The sequence below is a fragment of the Petaurus breviceps genome, unplaced genomic scaffold, assembly GCF_028583685.1.
Source record: "Petaurus breviceps papuanus isolate PSGF00001 unplaced genomic scaffold, PetGlider_PUasm1.0 551, whole genome shotgun sequence".
Taxonomy (NCBI): domain Eukaryota; kingdom Metazoa; phylum Chordata; class Mammalia; order Diprotodontia; family Petauridae; genus Petaurus; species Petaurus breviceps.
This window is the reverse complement of record NW_027186372.1, coordinates 1712102-1720150: the sequence shown is the minus strand read 5'-3', so window position 1 is coordinate 1720150 and position 8049 is coordinate 1712102. Positions and strand designations below refer to the sequence as shown.

At 40.1% G+C, this 8049-nt stretch overlaps 1 protein-coding gene across 2 annotated transcripts in view; it reads left to right on the top strand.

The window, feature by feature from the left end:
- Positions 1-103: 103 nt before the first annotated feature.
- Positions 104-8049, top strand: part of LOC138172491 (serine protease inhibitor Kazal-type 9-like) — an 81270-nt gene continuing 73324 nt past the window's right edge. Inside the window, exon 1 of one of the 2 annotated variants that reach the window (XM_069102266.1) lies at positions 104-543. The gene's annotated coding sequence lies outside the window, so the exon portion shown is untranslated. The remainder of the gene's footprint in view (positions 544-8049) is intronic. The other variant, XM_069102263.1, reaches the window with a different exon arrangement.

The window sequence follows — 8049 nt, the reverse complement described above, 5'->3', positions numbered from 1 at the left end:
AAAAAATGAGTCCCAGAAGGGGGGAAATTGACAAAATTATGATCTTTATTTGTAGCCCATGACTAGGGGAACATGTATGTGCAAGAACAAACAAGGCCTTTCTCAAACAGGTTTATACACATTACTTTTGATAACCATTCTATTCACTGTAGATATTCACTTTTGTTTATGATTTTCAGCAATACCTCCATAGAGATGGGTTGACATCGAAGAGCATATTTTCATTTGGATCAAAGAATCACAGTCTAGATCTTAGATCTGGAAAGAATCTTACAGATTATCTAATCTAATAATCTTCATTTTACATATTTGGAAACTGAGGCCTATCCAGGTGAAACCATTTTCCCAGGGTCACATAGACAGTAAGTCATAGAGCAGGAATGTGAATTTAAATTTTGGATTTCCCAAGTTCAGCCTTTTCCCCATGTGTCTTCAATGAATCTCTTACATCACCAGTATTGGTACTCTGTCCAGCTGCAGGTAGGTGGAGCAGTGGATGGACAGGAATACCTGCATCTGAGTCCTGCCTCTGACACTCACTAGGTAAGTCACTTTCCTCATCTAAATGTTATAAATGCCAGCTGTTATCATCATCATCATTATGATTATGTGCAGTGGATAGAGCCATGTCTGGAGCCAGGGAGACTCTTCTTCCTGAGTTCAACTCAGGCCTCAGACATATGCTAGCTGTGCGACCCTGGGCGAGTCACTTAAGTCTCTTTGCCTCAGTTTTCTCACCTGTAAAATGAGATGCAAAGGGGTCATGAACAATCAGATACAACTGAACAACAGCAAATAGCTGCACAGGTCACAACCCACACATCCTTTTCTATCCCATATAGTTCCTGTGCCTGCTTTCTATAGGTATTACACAGGGGTATTCTGCCCTCCTCCCCCTTAATCTGCTGGGGACCTCCATCTGTGAAGTCAAGAAGCATTTATTGTCTTACTATGTGCCAGGAACTGCGCTGAGTTTCGGGGATAGAGTGATAGGTAAAAAACTATTCCTACTCTTAAATAACTCACAGGTTTAATATGAGGAAAAAACATGCAATGAACTATATACAAATACAATGTGTACAAGATAAATTGGGGATAGTCTCAGAGGGAAGGCACTAAGACATGAAAGACTGGAAAAGACATTTTGGAGAGGTAAAGTGCCTACTATGTGCTTGACACTGTTAAGAGCTTTTTTTTTTAAACAAATGCTATCTCATATGATTCTCACAATGACCTTATTAGGTAAGTATTATCCTAATTTTACAGTTGAGGAAAGTGGGACAGACAAAAATTAAGTGACTTGCCTAGAATTCCACAGATAGTAAGTGTCAGGGCAGTTTGAACTCAGCTCTTTCTGACTTCAATCTGGGAGCTCATTTCCTCAACTGTGCCACCAGACCCTTTAGCTAAGTTTTGAAGGAAGTCAGAGAAGGCAAGAGTTGGAGATGAAGGGGGAGCATTCCAGACATGGAGTTAGCCCATGAAAATGCTCTGAGTCCCTCTGATGAAATTGTGTCCCAGCAACAGCAAGAGAACCAGTGCCAGTGGATTGCAGAATACCTGAAAGGAAGCAAGGTAGAAGACGGAAGAGGCAGAAAGGGGCCAGATTATAGAGGACTTTAGATGCCAAACAGAGGGTTTTATATTTGGTCCTAGCAGTAATGGGGAGTCATTGGAGTTTTTTTGGGGAAGTGAATATCATGGTCAGACTTATGCTTTATGAAGATAAAGTCAATTAATCTCAATAGATAGAGAGTAACCCAAACTACAAGTCTAATCAATTCAGCTAAGCATTAAGACCTAGCTTAAAATATATATATATATATATATATATATATATAATTTACTTTTACTTTACAACATTCAGTTCCACAATCCCTTCAGTTTCAAATTTTCTCCCTTTCCCTCTTCTCCCCCCTGCTTCCCCATGGAGGCATGCAATCCAATATAGGTTCTACAAATAACCTTCACACTCAACATGAGTCAAGTTGTAAGGAAGAATTATAACCAATGGAATGAACAATGAGAAAGAAGGGACAAAATACAAAAGAGAGAGAGCAGGTAGTTTGCTTCAGTCTGCTTTCAGACTCTGTAGTTCTTACTCTGGATGTGGAGATCCCTTTTCATCATGAGTCTCTTGGAGTTGTCTTCTAACCTTGCATTGCTGAGAGAAGTCCAGTCTATCAAAGTTAGTCATCACAGATATAATGTGTCTGTAATTGTGTACAAAGTCCTCCTGGTCCTGCCCCCCTCACTCAGCATCAGTCCATAAAAGTCTTTCCAGGTCATTATGAAGTCTGTCTGCTCCTCATTTCTTATAGCACAATAGTATTCCATAACATGCATATACCACAACTTGTTCAGCCATTCCCCAGTTGATGGGCATCCCCTTGACTTCCAATTCTTTGCCACCACAAAAAGAACTGCTATAAATATTTTTGTATATATAAGTCCTTTTCCCACTTGTATGATCTTTTTGGGATATAGCCCTAGAAGAAGGCCTAGCTTTTACATTTTTAATTATGTATAAATATGAGACCCTAATATTCTCATTATACAAAAGGAAACTAATACGACAAGAGCAGCTTCCCTAGACAGTCTTTGGAACTCTGATCTTGCCTAAGATCAAGGAAAAAAAAATAGACAAGGACAAAGTTATTCAGAGACATCTGCATTAAGCTGCCTGGTTGAGCCCATGCTCCTAGTGAGGCCATCTGTGTGAAAGAACCAGAGTGTCACTCCAGCCCTGAATGTGACCACCAAAGCAGAGGTCATACTACTGGTCAACCCAGCTAAGGCATTTGGGATGCTACATGGCTAGAAGCAATAGCCATAGAATTGATGAGCCTGGAAATGCCAAGAACCACATGCTTGGAGTTCCCAGAAGTTTCCTAGGGATTTCTGGGTGTATTTCCCTAAGATGGCCCCCATAGGTGGATTCAGCTCTGTTATACCTGCAATACTTTCATCTTATTTAGGTGTATATGTTTTTGAATTTCATATATTCTTATTTCACAGAATCTTTGTCTTGTCTTTCCTTTCTGTTAGATAAGAACCCTGCCCTCAATATGGCACTTAAATGCAAATTTTGTGGTCTGAGATAATTGCTTAGAATTTTATGGAGGCCTCTTAGCAGGTTATTTAGCCTTGAGAAATCTTATGACAAACTAGAACACTTGGTAGACAAAGAAATCTTTGCTTCAGGAAACCATCTTCCAAAGAGCTGTTCCGTATAACTCATAAATGTTTCTAAATGATCTTATCCTTAAACACAATAGTGTTTATTCATTAACTTACTCATTTTGACACCTTCATGCTACATGTAATAGGGAGTTTACTCACACAGCACATATACAACTGTGATGCTAGAATTCAACTATTGTAGCTCAATTGTTATTGGTGGAGAAAATAGTTTGCTATGGAAATTGCAGACATTTTCCATTTTTGGTCTGTTCTACTCATTCTAGTTTAATTGTTAATGCTCCTGGACAGATCTGGTTTAGTTGTATCTCTCACCATTACTAAGAATAGTGCTAATAATCCTTCCTCAATATCACCCACCAGGTAATGAAAGTTTTGACAACAGCAATTCATGAAAGCATTTAAGGTTTGGATAGTTTGTAAAGGTGTGGCAGCAGCTAGGTGGCATAGTGCCAAGAGCTCCAGGAAAGGGGTCAGGAAGACCTAAGTACAAATATGAGCTCAGACAGTTACTAGCTGTGTGACCCTGAGCAAGTCACTTAACCATTGTTTGCCTCAGTTTTCTCATCTATAAAATGGGGATAATAGTTGCACTTACTGTGAAGAGTTGTTGTGAGACTCTGATGAAATAATAATTGTTAAGCACTTAGCACAGTGCCTGGTATATAGTGAGTGCTATATACAAATACTAGTTATTATTATTTGTGATGTGAGACAGCTGACGCATATATAATCCATATTGTTGAAATCACAGATGTTTGGGAGTATTGAAATCATATTGCTGTATATTTACAATGCACTCTTGCACTTTCGTGGAACCATTGTCTCGTCACCCTGCTACAGGGTGAGAGTGGCTTGGAGATGGGAAGCAGGTAATATTTCTGCCTCTCCTCTAAGACAACTGGGCAATTTTCCCTGCACATCTATGTTAAATTGTTCTTATGTCACATAGGAAACTGCGATATTAATTCATTCGCTTATTCAACATTTACTGAATGCCTCTCATGGAACAAATCTTTAAACTGCCAACATTAGATTATTCCATTCAAAAATATCTGTAATATTAAGTAGGTGCTTAATGCACTAGGCACTAATCTAGGTGCTGGGGAAAAAAAAGACAACAATGAGACAATCCTTACCTTCAAAGAGATTATACTCTGCTGGTGAATTTACCATATGCCTAGCTAAGTACTTACTAGGTACATACAACACAAACTATAAAGTAACATGGGTGTAGACTCCGGTAACTGGGGGAATCAGGAAAGACCTCTTGTAAGAGGTGGCATTGGAGCTGAACTTTGGATGGGTCTAAGGTGGAAGGTGGAAGATCTGTTCTGCTCTGATTATGCCACTCATAGGGTGGCAGAGTATCATGAGGGACAGTCCTGCCTCCAAGAGAATTCTTAGATACTGAAGAAAGAGGACAGTTCATACCAGCATGGAAGTAAATTGATTTTATTGGGGAAGCTTTCTCATGAAGCCAATTGTCTTGGGAGGTGGCAGGACAGTGTAGATCTTCACGCCACCCTCAGGCCAGACCAGGTATTATATAGAAACGGAGCACAGAAGGCATAGTGCCTGGATTGGTCTGTGGTCATGTGCAAGTCTTCCCATGGTGACAGTTAGAGCTCTTTTTGCCGTTTACAGTAAAGATAACTTACATTAACTGTGGGGTCAGAAGTAACATTTTCATGCTCTGGTTTCCACTGTATATAAGGGTCTAGGATTGAGACTTGTGGAGAAAGAGTATTCTATGCATGAGAGAAAGGTATGGAGGCAGGAGATGTACTGCCATGCTTAGACAATAGGAAGTAGATCAGTTTGGATGGAACATAGAGCACATGAGGGACAATAATGCGTGATCTGCCAGGGAAGAGAGTAAAAGCCCAAGGCGGTTAGTGTCAGGCATTGGAGTTTGTACTTTATCCTAGAGAAAAAGGAAACCAGTGGATCCTCTTAAAAAGGGGAACAACACAGTCAGACTTGTGTTTCAGGAGCTTCAGTTTGGCAGCTATGTTCGAGATCAATAGGAAAGGGGAAAGGCTGGAAGTGGGGAAGCAATTGGGGCTCCTGTGATCATCAAAGGGAGAAATGGTTAGGGCTTGAACTAGGGTGGCCAATAGTACACTCTTATTCATGAAATATTAGAAAGCTTAAACTAGTGCTTTTAGTTTGTCGTGTAGCATTTTTGTAGTATTAATTAAAGGAAGTGGATGGAGCACTGGGTATTTTCTCTCTTTCCAGATATCCCCAGAGCAGTTAGATGGACTAGTGGATAGACTGTCAGGCTTGGATTAAGGAACACTCATTTTCCTGAGTTCAAATCTAGCCTGGACATTTAGCAACTGTGTGACCCTGGGCAGGTCACTTAACTCTGTTTGCCTCAGTTTCCCCATCTGTAACATGAACTAGAGAAGGAAATGGCAAATCACTCCAGTATCTTTTCCAAGAAAAATCCAAATGAGGTCTTGAAAAATTGGACATGAATAAAAATGACTGGACAACTATGTAGATATACACACAATTATGTATATACATATGTATATATGTGTATATGTGTGTACATATATACACATATATAGTAATTCTATTTCTCTATCTCTAGATATATAGTAATCTCAGAGGAAAAATCCTGGGGAGAAGGGCAAGCAGGGTGGTAAGGTAGTAGAACATTCTAAGCACAAAGGGCAGCTAATACAAAGGAATGAGGTAGGACATGGAGAGTCCTATGTGAGGAACTGCACGTAGCCCAGTGTAGCTGCATCACATAGGGTGTGGAAGGGAGTTCTAATAAAGGCTTGGTTATTAAGAACTTTAAATGTCAAACAGAAGAGTCTGTATTTCATTCTCAAAGTAGCAGAAAGCCACTGGAACTCATTAAATACTTGTATGTGGAGTATGTGTGAGCGTGCATGTGCGTGTGTGTATGTAGCATGGTTAGATATCACATTAGAAAAATCACCTCAGCAATTGAATGGAAGAGAGGTTGGAGTAGGGCAGGGAGAAGAAGAAATGGAGCAGGGAGACGAGTTAAGAATTTCTTGCATTAGCTCAGGGGCAAGATGGTAAGGTGACGAATTAGGCTGTTGGTTGTGTGAATAGAGAGAAGGGGAAGCATACGTGATATGTTGTGAATGTAGAAATAGCAACATATGACAGAGAGTTAGATATGTGGAGTAAATGAGAGTGGATTGTTGAGGGTGAAACCAAGAGTGTGAACTTGTATGCCTGGGAAAATGGTGGTGCCATCAAAAGTAATAGGGAAGTTTGGAAGAAGCAAGGGTTTGTGGGAAAGATTAGGAGTTATTTTGTTTTGTTTTCTTCTGAACAGTGTGAATTTGAAAAGTTTACAAGACATCCAGGTGGAGATATCCAAAGAGAGTTGGTGATATGGGACTGGGGCTCAGGAGAAAGACTAGAACTGGATAAAAAGATCTTGGAATCATCTTCACAGAAATAATAAGTTAACCCATGGCATATAATGATTATCACCCAGTGAGATGTTATAGAGCAAAAAGAGAAGAGGACCTAGGACAGGATTTTTTAAGAGAAGGATATGGCTGTTAGGTGTAACACTGAAGAAAACCAGGAAGGGACTGTCATGGCATGCCATGACCCAGACAGGCAGAAGAACCAGGAGAAAGCAGAGTCACAAAAACCAGGAAGGGGAGGCAAAAAAAAGGATTGGGTCAAATGGGTAATTTTGATGGGGGTGGAGGTGGGGAGGCCACTGGTAGATCAGGATGGGTCGAGAAGCAGGAACCACTTCATGTAGAAGGTGGAGCTTGAGTAGAGTGTGGAAAGAAACAAGGGATTCTAAGACACAAAAGTTGAGAAGGAAGTGTACTCCAGGCATGGCCAACAGCTAGTGCAAAGGTTTGGAGGTCAGAGTTGGAGTGCTAAGTGATGAAAAATAGCAAGAATTTCAATTCGACTGGAATGTAGGATGTCTGAAGGAGAGTAATGTATAATCATTTTTGAAAGCTAGGTCTAGGACCATTTGTGAAGAGTTTAAATGCTAATGGAGGTTACATTCCACCCAAGAGACAATAGGGAATTATTGGAGTTTATTTAGTAGGGAAGGGCCATGGTCATACATTGTTAGGAAAATCACTTTAATAGTTGTGTTTATGATGGCTTGAAGAAAGAAGAGGCTTGAGAATGGAAGACCAATTATGTGGTTATAACAATAGCCCTGGAAAAGATGATGAGGGCCTCAAGCAGGGGAGTGGCCATGTGAGAAAAAAGGAGAGACAAGCAAGAAGTGTAGACATGTGAGCACAGTACTTGATGCCTGATTGGATATGTAGGGTGGGGAGAAGAAGATTGCAAATCATTTTATTTCTTTGTAGCTCAGTTTCATCACCTGTGAAATGAGAATACAAATGTTTAAACTAATATTCAATGGGTTATCATGTGGGGAAAGTATTTTGCAAATATCTAAAAGTTACATAAATGCTAATTAGTTATGTACCTCAAGGAGTCTGTAATGATAATGATATGCTAATGCAATGATAACGTAATGATAACTGATATCTCTGTATGGATTAAAGATTCTGCAAAGCTTCCTAGTTGTTCCTGACATAAGACACTCCACACTCCATCTCCTGATTCTGTATTTTTCCTGGCTGTGCCCCCCGGGTGGAATGTCCTTCCTCCTCCATTTTATTGCCTGACTTCTTTCAAATCCCAGCTAAAATCCTAATTTCTGGAGAAGCCTTTACCAATTCCCCATAACACTAATGCTTTCCCCTGCTGGTTATCTCCAACTTCTCCTGTATGTATTTTGTTTACATGCAGCTGTTTGCGTGTCATCTCCCCGATTATGCTCTGGGGTCCTTGAAAGCA